Here is a 13,090-nt window from a genome sequence, read left to right as displayed (position 1 = left end):
TTGGGGTTCCAGGAGATCCCTATGGGCTGCAGCATTTCTTTTGCCACCCATAGGGAGCTCTGACAATTCTTACACAGGCCTGCCACTGCAGCCTGAGTGAAATAACGTCCACGTTATTTCACAGCCATTTTACACTGCACTTAAGTAACTTATAAGTCACCTATATGTCTAACCTTTACCTGGTAAAGGTTAGGTGCAAAGTTACTTAGTGTGAGGGCACCCTGGCACTAGCCAAGGTGCCCCCACATTGTTCAGAGCCAATTCACTGAACTTTGTGAGTGCGGGGACACCATTACACGCGTGCACTACATATAGGTCACTACCTATATGTAGCTTCACCATGGTAACTCCGAATATGGCCATGTAACATGTCTATGATCATGGAATTGCCCCCTCTATGCCATCCTGGCATTGTTGGTACAATTCCATGATCCCAGTGGTCTGTAGCACAGACCCTGGTACTGCCAGACTGCCCTTCCTGGGGTTTCACTGCAGCTGCTACTGCTGCCAACCCCTCAGACAGGCAGCTGCCCTCCTGGGGTCCAGCCAGGCCTGGCCCAGGATGGCAGAACAAAGAACTTCCTCTGAGAGAGGGTGTGACACCCTCTCCCTTTGGAAAATGGTGTGAAGGCAGGGGAGGAGTAGCCTCCCCCAGCCTCTGGAAATGCTTTGTTGGGCACAGATGTGCCCAATTCTGCATAAGCCAGTCTACACCGGTTCAGGGACCCCTTAGCCCCTGCTCTGGCGCGAAACTGGACAAAGGAAAGGGGAGTGACCACTCCCCTGACCTGCACCTCCCCTGGGAGGTGTCCAGAGCTCCTCCAGTGTGCTCCAGACCTCTGCCATCTTGGAAACAGAGGTGCTGCTGGCACACTGGACTGCTCTGAGTGGCCAGTGCCACCAGGTGACGTCAGAGACTCCTGCTGATAGGCTCCTTCAGGTGTTAGTAGCCTTTCCTCTCTCCTAGGTAGCCAAACCCTCTTTTCTGGCTATTTAGGGTCTCTGTCTCTGGGGAAACTTTAGATAACGAATGCATGAGCTCAGCCGAGTTCCTCTGCATCTCCCTCTTCACCTTCTGATAAGGAATCGACCGCTGACCGCGCTGGAAGCCTGCAAACCTGCAACATAGTAGCAAAGACGACTACTGCAACTCTGTAACGCTGATCCTGCCGCCTTCTCGACTGATTTCCTGCTTGTGCATGCTGTGGGGGTAGCCTGCCTCCTCTCTGCACCAGAAGCTCCGAAGAAATCTCCCGTGGGTCGACGGAATCGTCCCCCTGCAACCGCAGGCACCAAAAAGCTGAATCTCCGGTCCCTTGGGTCTCCTCTCAGCACGACGAGCGAGGTCCCTCGAATCCAGCGACACCGTCCAAGTGACCCCCACAGTCCAGTGACTCTTCAGCCCAAGTTTGGTGGAGGTAAGTCCTTGCCTCACCTCGCTGGGCTGCATTGCTGGGAACCGCGACTTTGCAAGCTTCTCCGGCCCCTGTGCACTTCCGGCGGAAATCCTTCGTGCACAGCCAAGCCTGGGTCCACGGCACTCTAACCTGCATTGCACGACTTTCTAAGTTGGTCTCCGGCGACGTGGGACTCCTTTGTGCAACTTCGGCGAGCACCGTTTCACGCATCCTCGTAGTGCCTGTGTCTGGCACTTCTCCGGGTGCTACCTGCTTCAGTGAGGGCTCTTTGTCTTGCTCGACGTCCCCTCTCTCTGCAGGTCCAATTTGCGACCTTCTGGTCCCTCCTGGGCCCCAGCAGCGTCCAAAAACGCCAAACGCACGATTTGCGTGTAGCAAGGCTTGTTGGCGTCCATCCGGCGGGAAAACACTTCTGCACGACTCTCCAAGGCGTGGGGGATCCATCCTCCAAAGGGGAAGTCTCTAGCCCTTGTCGTTCCTGCAGTATTCACAGTTCTTTAGCCTAGAAAGAGCTTCTTTGCACCAACCGCTGGCATTTCTTGGGCATCTGCCCATCTCCGAGCTGCTTGTGACTTTTGGACTTGGTCCCCTTGTTCCACAGGTACCTTCAGACAGGAATCCATCGTTGTTGCATTGCTGATTTGTGTTTTCCTTGCATTCTCCCTCTAACACGACTATTTAGTCCTTAGGGGAACTTTGGTGCACTTTGCACTCACTTTTCAGGGTCTTGGGGTGGGTTATTTTGCTAACTCTCACTATTTTCTAATAGTCCCAGCGACCCTCTACAAGGTCACATAGGTTTGGGGTCCCTTCGTGGTTCGCATTCCACTTCTGAAGTATATGGTTTGTGTTGCCCCTATCCCTATGTTTCCCCATTGCATCCTATTGTAACTATACATTGTTTGCACTGTTTTCTAAGACTATACTGCATATTTTTGCTATTGTGTATATATATCTTGTGTATATTTCCTATCCTCTCACTGAGGGTACACTCTAAGATACTTTGGCATATTGTCATAAAAATAAAGTACCTTTATTTTTAGTATAACTGTGTATTGTGTTTTCTTATGATATTGTGCATATGACACTAAGTGGTACTGTAGTAGCTTCACACGTCTCCTAGTTCAGCCTGAGCTGCTCTGCTAAGCTACCATTATCTATCAGCCTAAGCTGCTAGACACCCTATACACTAATAAGGGATAACTGGGCCTGGTGCAAGGTGCAAGTACCCCTTGGTACTCACTACAAGCCAGTCCAGCCTCCTACATTGGTTGTGCAGCGGTGGGATAAGTGCTTTGAGACTACTTACCACTCTTGTCATTGTACTTTTCATAAGAGAAAAATATACAAAACAAGGTCAGTGTATATACACATAGCCAAAAAGTTTTGCATTTCCTCTTTTCACTCTTTTCTAAGTGCTGAAAAGTACTTCTAAACTTTCAAAAAGTTCTTAAAAGTTTAAAAAGTTTTTTTCTGTCTTTCCAAAAAGTTCTGAAAACTTTTTCCTCTTTTTCTATCACTTTAACTCTCTCTAAAAAATGTCTGGCACAGGAAAAAATGTTGAACTGTCCAAACTTGCATATGATCACCTTAGCTGGAAAGGAGCAAGGAGTCTCTGCATAGAGAGAGGTTTGAGTGTAGGGAAGAATCCTTCCTTAGAACTGTTAATTAATATGCTTAGAGTACAGGATAAGGCCATAAGTGCCCAATCTGTAGAAAAAGTAGCTAATGGTTCTCAATCTGATCCAGGGACTCCCCCAGGAAAAGGTTCAGGAAAGAAACTTCTCAGCCTGCCCATTACTAGACAGTCTAGCATAGTTGGTACAGAGGTTGAATCACACCATACTGATGATGTGATCTCACATTATGCTGGTAGCCAAGCTGTTAGGGTGCCCTCTGTAAGGGACAGGTCTCCTTCTGTTCATTCCCATCATACCTCTGTATCTAGAAATGTCCCTCCCACCCACCCTGATGACAGATTGTTAGAAAGGGAGCTCAATAGATTGAGAGTGGAACAAACCAGACTGAAGCTCAAGAAGCAACAGCTGGATTTGGATAGACAGTCTTTAGAATTAGAGAAGGAAAGACAGAAGTTGGGTTTAGATACCCATGGTGGCAGCAGCAGTATTCCCCATAGTCATCCTGCAAAAGAGCATGATTCCAGGAATCTGCACAAGATAGTTCCCCCTTATAAGGAGGGGGATGACATTAACAAGTGGTTTGCTGCACTTGAGAGGGCCTGTGCTGTACAGGATGTCCCTCAAAAGCAGTGGGCTGCTATCCTATGGCTATCATTTAGTGGAAAGGGTAGGGATAGACTCCTTACTGTGAAAGAAAGTGATGCCAATAATTTTACAGTTCTTAAGAATGCACTCCTGGATGGTTATGGCTTAACCACTGAACAGTACAGGATAAAGTTCAGAGAGACCAAAAAGGAGTCTTCACAAGACTGGGTTGATTTCATTGACCATTCAGTGAAGGCCTTGGAGGGGTGGTTACATGGCAGTAAAGTTACTGATTATGAAAGCCTGTATAACACAATCCTGAGAGAGCATATACTTAATAATTGTGTGTCTGATTTGTTGCACCAGTACCTGGTAGACTCTGATCTGACCTCTCCCCAAGAATTGGGAAAGAAGGCAGACAAATGGGTCAGAACAAGGGTGAACAGAAAAGTTCATACAGGGGGTGACAAAGATGGCAATAAGAAGAAAGATGGTGAAAAATCTCAAGATAAGCATGGGGATAAGGGTAAAACCAAAGATCCCACTTCAAATCTTAAACACTCTTCAGAGGGTGGGGATAAAACAAATTCTTCCTCTTCTTCCCAACCTGCACACATTAAAAAGCCTTGGTGCTTTGTGTGTAAAAATAGAGGCCATAGGCCAGGGGATAAGTCCTGTCCAGGTAAACCCCCTGAGCCTACCACCACTAATACATCAAGCTCTAGTGCCCCTAGCAGTAGTGGTACTAGTGGTGGGACTGCTGGCAACAGTCAAGCAAAGGGTGTAGTTGGGTTCACTTATGGGTCCATAGTGGAAACTGATGTAATCAGTCCCAAGACAGTTTCTGTCACACCTAGTGGCATTGGCCTTGCCACACTGGCTGCTTGTCCCCTTACAATGGATAAGTACAGGCAGACAGTTTCAATAAATGGTGTTGAGGCCTTGGCCTACAGGGACACAGGTGCCAGTTTCACTTTGGTGACTGAAAACCTAGTGCCTCCTGAACAACACATCATTGGACAACAATATAAGATTATTGATGTCCATAACTCCACTAAGTTTCTTCCCTTAGCTATAATTCAGTTTAGTTGGGGTGGAGTTACTGGCCCTAAGCAGGTGGTGGTATCACCTAGCTTACATGTAGACTGTCTCTTAGGTAATGACCTAGAGGCCTCAGGTTGGGCTGATGTAGAGTTTTATGCCCATGCAGCCATGCTGGGCATCCCTGAGGAATTGTTCCCTCTCATTTCAAGTGAAATGAAAAAGCAAAGGAGAGAAGGCCTGAAAACTCAGGATCCCTCTCCATCAACAGGTAAAAAGGGTATCACAGTATCCCCTAACCACCCTACCATTCAGGATACTATTCCTGTGGTGGGAGAAACCTCTCCTGGGGTGGCACCTGTTCCAAGGGAATCATCAGCTGGCAAAGCTAGACTCCCTGAGGTGGAAGTACCTCTCTGTGGGATAACTAACATTGGTGAGAAAAACAGCACCATTTTAGTTAACATGGAGCATCCCTCCAACCCTCCCAGAGAAACTTTAGTGCAGAAACCCTGCACTACCTCACAACACTTAGGACAGCATCCCTGCCCTAGTGTGGAGCTCATAGGACAGCATCCCTGCCCTGCTCCAACTCAAGAGAAACAGCATCCCTGTTCTCTCTTCCAGCCAGATGGACAAAGTTTTTGCCCAGCTATGGCTTTTCTGAGACAGCATCCCTGTCTGGCATTTCCATCACTACAAATAGGTTCAGTGGACAATTCCCACTGCTCTAAACTAAAACTTACTGATAGAAACTCTGAAAATACATCTTCACATTGTTGCTTAGCTAAAAAACTTCAAACAGGGTGGTTTACATCCCCACAGGGAAGTAACCATATAGTGGATGATAAAGGGAGTAACCAGTCTATTGCAGAGCTACTCTCTACTTATCACCACTTAGACAATAAAGTCTCAACTGGCCAAGGTTAGCCTTATTGTCCTTCGTTTGGGGGGGGGTTGTGTGAGAAGGTAGCCTCTTTCTAGCCTTGTTACCCCCACTTTTGGCCTGTTTGTGAGTGTATGTCAGGGTGTTTGTCACTGTTTTCACTGTCTCACTGGGATCCTGATAGCCAGGCCTCAGTGCTCATAGTGAAAACACCATGTTTTCAGTATGGTTGTTATGTGTCACTGGGATCCTGCTAGTCAGGACCCCAGTGCTCATAGGTTTGTGGCCTATATGTATGTGTCACTGGGACCCTGTCACACAGGGCCCCAGTGCTCATAGGTGTGCATGTATATGTTCCCTGTGTGGTGCCTAACTGTCTCACTGAGGCTCTGCTAACCAGAACCTCAGTGGTTATGCTCTCTCATTACTTTCAAATTGTCACTAACAGGCTAGTGACCATTTTTACCAATTTACATTGGCTTACTGGAACACCCTTATAATTCCCTAGTATATGGTACTGAGGTACCCAGGGTATTGGGGTTCCAGGAGATCCCTATGGGCTGCAGCATTTCTTTTGCCACCCATAGGGAGCTCTGACAATTCTTACACAGGCCTGCCACTGCAGCCTGAGTGAAATAACGTCCATGTTATTTCACAGCCATTTTACACTGCACTTAAGTAACTTATAAGTCACCTATATGTCTAACCTTTACCTGGTAAAGGTTAGGTGCAAAGTTACTTAGTGTGAGGGCACCCTGGCACTAGCCAAGGTGCCCCCACATTGTTCAGAGCCAATTCACTGAACTTTGTGAGTGCGGGGACACCATTACACGCGTGCACTACATATATGTCACTACGTATATGTAGCTTCACCATGGTAACTCCGAATATGGCCATGTAACATGTCTATGATCATGGAATTGCCCCCTCTATGCCATCCTGGCATTGTTGGTACAATTCCATGATCCCAGTGGTCTGTAGCACAGACCCTGGTACTGCCAGACTGCCCTTCCTGGGGTTTCACTGCAGCTGCTACTGCTGCCAACCCCTCAGACAGGCAGCTGCCCTCCTGGGGTCCAGCCAGGCCTTGCCCAGGATGGCAGAACAAAGAACTTCCTCTGAGAGAGGGTGTGACACCCTCTCCCTTTGGAAAATGGTGTGAAGGCAGGGGAGGAGTAGCCTCCCCCAGCCTCTGGAAATGCTTTGTTGGGCACAGATGTGCCCAATTCTGCATAAGCCAGTCTACACCGGTTCAGGGACCCCTTAGCCCCTGCTCTGGCGCGAAACTGGACAAAGGAAAGGGGAGTGACCACTCCCCTGACCTGCACCTCCCCTGGGAGGTGTCCAGAGCTCCTCCAGTGTGCTCCAGACCTCTGCCATCTTGGAAACAGAGGTGCTGCTGGCACACTGGACTGCTCTGAGTGGCCAGTGCCACCAGGTGACGTCAGAGACTCCTGCTGATAGGCTCCTTCAGGTGTTAGTAGCCTTTCCTCTCTCCTAGGTAGCCAAACCCTCTTTTCTGGCTATTTAGGGTCTCTGTCTCTGGGGAAACTTTAGATAACGAATGCATGAGCTCAGCCGAGTTCCTCTGCATCTCCCTCTTCACCTTCTGATAAGGAATCGACCGCTGACCGCGCTGGAAGCCTGCAAACCTGCAACATAGTAGCAAAGACGACTACTGCAACTCTGTAACGCTGATCCTGCCGCCTTCTCGACTGATTTCCTGCTTGTGCATGCTGTGGGGGTAGCCTGCCTCCTCTCTGCACCAGAAGCTCCGAAGAAATCTCCCGTGGGTCGACGGAATCGTCCCCCTGCAACCGCAGGCACCAAAAAGCTGAATCTCCGGTCCCTTGGGTCTCCTCTCAGCACGACGAGCGAGGTCCCTCGAATCCAGCGACACCGTCCAAGTGACCCCCACAGTCCAGTGACTCTTCAGCCCAAGTTTGGTGGAGGTAAGTCCTTGCCTCACCTCGCTGGGCTGCATTGCTGGGAACCGCGACTTTGCAAGCTTCTCCGGCCCCTGTGCACTTCCGGCGGAAATCCTTCGTGCACAGCCAAGCCTGGGTCCACGGCACTCTAACCTGCATTGCACGACTTTCTAAGTTGGTCTCCGGCGACGTGGGACTCCTTTGTGCAACTTCGGCGAGCACCGTTTCACGCATCCTCGTAGTGCCTGTTTCTGGCACTTCTCCGGGTGCTACCTGCTTCAGTGAGGGCTCTTTGTCTTGCTCGATGTCCCCTCTCTCTGCAGGTCCAATTTTCGACCTTCTGGTCCCTCCTGGGCCCCAGCAGCGTCCAAAAACGCCAAACGCACGATTTGCGTGTAGCAAGGCTTGTTGGCGTCCATCCGGCGGGAAAACACTTCTGCACGACTCTCCAAGGCGTGGGGGATCCATCCTCCAAAGGGGAAGTCTCTAGCCCTTGTCGTTCCTGCAGTATTCACAGTTCTTTAGCCTAGAAAGAGCTTCTTTGCACCAACCGCTGGCATTTCTTGGGCATCTGCCAATCTCCGAGCTGCTTGTGACTTTTGGACTTGGTCCCCTTGTTCCACAGGTACCTTCAGACAGGAATCCATCGTTGTTGCATTGCTGATTTGTGTTTTCCTTGCATTCTCCCTCTAACACGACTATTTTGTCCTTAGGGGAACTTTGGTGCACTTTGCACTCACTTTTCAGGGTCTTGGGGTGGGTTATTTTGCTAACTCTCACTATTTTCTAATAGTCCCAGCGACCCTCTACAAGGTCACATAGGTTTGGGGTCCCTTCGTGGTTCGCATTCCACTTCTGGAGTATATGGTTTGTGTTGCCCCTATCCCTATGTTTCCCCATTGCATCCTATTGTAACTATACATTGTTTGCACTGTTTTCTAAGACTATACTGCATATTTTTGCTATTGTGTATATATATCTTGTGTATATTTCCTATCCTCTCACTGAGGGTACACTCTAAGATACTTTGGCATATTGTCATAAAAATAAAGTACCTTTATTTTTAGTATAACTGTGTATTGTGTTTTCTTATGATATTGTGCATATGACACTAAGTGGTACTGTAGTAGCTTCACACGTCTCCTAGTTCAGCCTGAGCTGCTCTGCTAAGCTACCATTATCTATCAGCCTAAGCTGCTAGACACCCTATACACTAATAAGGGATAACTGGGCCTGGTGCAAGGTGCAAGTACCCCTTGGTACTCACTACAAGCCAGTCCAGCCTCCTACACCCAGTGCTCATAAGTGTGCCTGAATGTGTTACCTGTGTAGTGACTAACTGTCTCACTGAGGCTCTGCTAATCAGAACCTCAGTGGTTATGCTCTCTCATTTCTTTCCAAATTGTCACTGACAGGCTAGTGACTATTTTTAGCAATTTACATTGGCTTACTGGAACACCCTTATATTTCCCTAGTATATGGTACTGAGGTACCCAGGGTATTGGGGTTCCAGGAGATCCCTATGGGCTGCAGCATTTCTTTTGCCACCCATAGGGAGCTCTGACAATTCTTACACAGGCCTGCCACTGCAGCCTGAGTGAAATAACGTCCACGTTATTTCACAGCCATTTTACACTGCACTTAAGTAACTTATAAGTCACCTATATGTCTAACCTTTACCTGGTAAAGGTTAGGTGCAAAGTTACTTAGTGTGAGGGCACCCTGGCACTAGCCAAGGTGCCCCCACATTGTTCAGAGCCAATTCCCTGAACTTTGTGAGTGCGGGGACACCATTACACGCGTGCACTACATATAGGTCACTACCTATATGTAGCTTCACAATGGTAACTCAGAATATGGCCATGTAACATGTCTATGACCATGGAATTGCCCCCTCTATACCATCCTGGCATAGTTGGCACAATCCCATGACCCCAGTGGTCTGTAGCACAGACCCTGGTACTGCCAAACTGCCCTTCCTGGGGTTTCACTGCAGCTGCTGCTGCTGCCAACCCCTCAGACAGGCATCTGCCCTCCTGGGGTCCAGCCAGGCCTGGCCCAGGATGGCAGAACAAAGAACTTCCTCTGAGAGAGGGTTTGACACCCTCTCCCTTTGGAAAATGGTGTGAAGGCAGGGGAGGAGTAGCCTCCCCCAGCCTCTGGAAATGCTTTGTTGGGCACAGATGTGCCCAATTCTGCATAAGCCAGTCTACACCGGTTCAGGGGACCCCTTAGCCCTGCTCTGGCGCGAAACTGGACAAAGGAAAGAGGAGTGACCACTCCCCTGACCTGCACCTCCCCTGGGAGGTGTCCAGAGCTCCTCCAGTGTGCTCCAGACCTCTGCCATCTTGGAAACAGAGGTGCTGCTGGCACACTGGACTGCTCTGAGTGGCCAGTGCCACCAGGTGACGTCAGAGACTCCTTCTGATAGGCTCCTTCAGGTGTTAGTAGCCTATCCTCTCTCCTAGGTAGCCAAACCCTCTTTTCTGGCTATTTAGGGTCTCTGTCTCTGGGGAAACTTTAGATAACGAATGCAAGAGCTCATCCGAGTTCCTCTGCATCTCTCTCTTCACCTTCTGCCAAGGAATCAACTGCTGACCGCGCTGGAAGCCTGCAAACCTGCAACATAGTAGCAAAGACGACTACTGCAACTCTGTAACGCTGATCCTGCCGCCTTCTCGACTGTTTTCCTGCTTGTGCATGCTGTGGGGGTAGTCTGCCTCCTCTCTGCACCAGAAGCTCCGAAGAAATCTCCCGTGGGTCGACGGAATCTTCCCCCTGCAACCGCAGGCACCAAAAAGCTGCATTACCGGTCCCTTGGGTCTCCTCTCAGCACGACGAGCGAGGTCCCTCGAATCCAGCGACTCTGTCCAAGTGACCCCCACAGTCCAGTGACTCTTTAGTCCAAGTTTGGTGGAGGTAAGTCCTTGCCTCACCTCGCTGGGCTGCATTGCTGGGAACCGCGACTTTTGCAGCTACTCCGGCCCCTGTGCACTTCCGGCGGAAATCCTTTGTGCACAGCCAAGCCTGGGTCCACGGCACTCTAACCTGCATTGCACGACTTTCTAAGTTGGTCTCCGGCGACGTGGGACCCCTTTGTGCGACTTCGGGTGAGCACCGTTTCACGCATCCTTGTAGTGCCTGTTTCTGGCACTTCTCCGGGTGCTACCTGCTGCTGAGAGGGCTCCTTGTCTTGCTCGACGTCCCCTCTCTCTTCTGGTCCAATTTGCGACCTCCTGGTCCCTCCAGGGCCACAGCAGCGTCCAAAAACGCTAACCGCACGATTTGCAGCTAGCAAGGCTTGTTGGCGTTCTTTCGGCGGGAAAACACTTCTGCACGACTCTCCACGGCGAGCGGGATCCGTCCACCAAAGGGGAAGTCTCTAGCCCTTTTCGTTCCTGCAGAAACCTCAGCTTCTTCTGTCCAGTAGAAGCTTCTTTGCATCCACAGCTGGCATTTCCTGGGCATATGCCCATCTCCGACTTGCTTGTGACTTTTGGACTTGGTCCCCTTGTTCCACAGGTACCCTAGATTGGAAATCCACAGTTGTTGCATTGTTGGTTTGTGTCTTTCCTGCAGTATTCCTCTAACACGACTTCTTTGTCCTTAGGGGAACTTTAGTGCACTTTGCACTCACTTTTCAGGGTCTTGGGGAGGGTTATTTTTCTAACTCTCACTATTTTCTAATAGTCCCAGCGACCCTCTACAAGGTCACATAGGTTTGGGGTCCATTCGTGGTTCGCATTCCACTTTTGGAGTATATGGTTTGTGTTGCCCCTATCCCTATGTTTTCCCCATTGCATCCTATTGTAACTATACATTGTTTGCACTGTTTTCTAAGACTATACTGCATATTTTTGCTATTGTGTATATATATCTTGTGTATATTTCCTATCCTCTCACTGAGGGTACACTCTAAGATACTTTGGCATATTGTCATAAAAATAAAGTACCTTTATTTTTAGTATAACTGTGTATTGTGTTTTCTTATGATATTGTGCAAGTGACACTTGTGGTACTGTAGTAGCTTCACACGTCTCCTAGTTCAGCCTAAGCTGCTCTGCTAAGCTACCATTATCTATCAGCCTGAGCTGCTAGACAGCCTATACACTCATAAGGGATAACTGGGCCTGGTGCAAGGTGCAAGTACCCCTTGGTACTCACTACAAGCCAGTCCAGCCTCCTACATTGGTTGTGCAGCGGTTGGATAAGTGCTTTGAGACTACTTACCACTCTTGTCATTGTACTTTTCATAAGTAAAAAATATACAAAACAAGGTCAGTGTATATACACATAGCCAAAAAGTTTTGCATTTCCTCTTTTCACTCTTTTCTAAGTGCTGAAAAGTACTTCTAACTTTCTAAAAAGTTCTAAAAAGTTAAAAAAGTTTTTTTCTCTGTCTTTCTAAAAGCTCTGACAAACTTTTTATCTTTTACTATCACTTTAACTCTCTCTAAAAATGTCTGGCACAGGCCAAAATGTTGATCTGTCCAAACTTGCATATGACCACCTTAGCTGGAAAGGAGCAAGGAGTCTCTGTGTAGAGAGAGGTTTGAGTGTAGGGAAGAATCCTTCCTTGGAACTGTTACTTAACATGCTTAGAGAACAGGATAAGGCTAGAAGTGCCCCATCTGTTGAAAAAGTAGCTAATGGTTCTCAATCTGATCCAGGGACTCCCCCAGGAAAAGATTCTGGAAAGAAACTTCCTAGCCTGCCCATTACTAGACAGTCTAGCATAGTTGGTAATGATGATGAGCCACACCATACAAATAGTGTTGTCTCACATCATAGCAAAAGCATTTATTCTCACCATACTGGTAGTGATGTTTCTGTTAGCCAAGCTGTTAGGGTGGATTCTGTAAGGGACAGGTCTCCTTCTGTCCATTCTCACCATACTTCTGTTTCAAGGCATGTCCCTCCCACCCACCCTGATGACAGATTTTTAGAAAGGGAGCTCAATAGATTGAGAGTGGAACAAACCAGACTGAAGCTCAAAAAGCAACAGCTGGATTTGGATAGACAGACTTTAGAAGTAGAGAAGGAGAGACAGAAATTGGGTTTAGAAACCCATGGTGGCAGCAGCAGTATTCCCCATAGTCATCCTGCAAAAGAGCATGATTCCAGGAATCTGCACAAGATAGTTCCCCCTTATAAGGAGGGGGATGACATTAACAAGTGGTTTGCTGCACTTGAGAGGGCCTGTGTTGTACAGGATGTCCCTCAAAGGCAGTGGGCTGCTATCCTATGGCTATCATTTAGTTGAAAAGGTAGGGATAGGCTCCTTACTGTGAAAGAAAATGATGCTAATAATTTCCAAGTTCTTAAGAATGCACTCCTGGATGGTTATGGCTTAACCACTGAACAATACAGGATAAAGTTCAGAGAGACCAAAAAGGAGTCTTCACAAGACTGGGTTGATTTCATTGACCATTCAGTGAAGGCCTTGGAGGGGTGGTTACATGGCAGTAAAGTTACTGATTATGACAGCCTGTATAACTTGATCCTGAGAGAGCATATTCTTAATAATTGTGTGTCTGATTTGTTGCACCAGTACTTGGTGGACTCTGATCTGACCTCTCCCCAAGAATTGGG

The sequence above is a fragment of the Pleurodeles waltl genome, chromosome 6 (genome assembly GCF_031143425.1).
Source record: "Pleurodeles waltl isolate 20211129_DDA chromosome 6, aPleWal1.hap1.20221129, whole genome shotgun sequence".
NCBI classification, from domain to species: domain Eukaryota; kingdom Metazoa; phylum Chordata; class Amphibia; order Caudata; family Salamandridae; genus Pleurodeles; species Pleurodeles waltl.
Note: the sequence above shows the minus strand (reverse complement) of the source record.